Raw genomic sequence first — 620 nt, 5'->3', positions numbered from 1 at the left:
GTCTGCGAGGGCTTCACCAGTCCTGGGCCCGACTCCTGCAGCTGCACCTGGGACAGGACACCTGGGACAGAGAGAACACAGTGAGTCCTGGGCTCAGATGCAGGGTCCCCATCTCCTCATGTCTAAGCCCCTGAGTCACTCACATGTGGGAGCTGACAGCAGGAAGAGGAAGAGCCACATGGGAGTCATGTCTTGCAGGTGAGGTCCTCGTCCCCCAGAAAGTATTCTCTAGGGTGAGGAGGCCCTGCATTTAAGTGGACACCAACTGTGTGTGTGTCTTGTGGCCGTGTGGGCATTTGCATATGGGCGGTGTCTGCACATACAAAGGGCAAGAGGTGAGGGAGGGCCTGGTCTCTGGGGCTTCTACTGGAAGGAGGTGCTGTCGGTGCCCTCAGAGAACCAGGCCCTCCTTGGGGTCCTGGTCATGGTGCCCAGGGACCTCTTCTTCCACAGCAGGGGCTATGCTGCAGGAGGTGGTCAGGAGTAGGATGTGGGCACAATTAGTGACTTTTTAGGGATGAAATCAATGTGCCTCTGCTGGGATAGATATAGGTATAGATATAGATATAGATGATATAGATGTAGATATAGATATAGATATAGATATAGATATAGATATA

Source organism: Myotis brandtii, unplaced genomic scaffold (genome assembly GCF_000412655.1).
Source record: "Myotis brandtii unplaced genomic scaffold, ASM41265v1 scaffold3472, whole genome shotgun sequence".
In the NCBI taxonomy this organism is placed as follows: Eukaryota; Metazoa; Chordata; class Mammalia; order Chiroptera; family Vespertilionidae; genus Myotis; species Myotis brandtii.
This window is presented reverse-complemented; position numbering follows the sequence as displayed.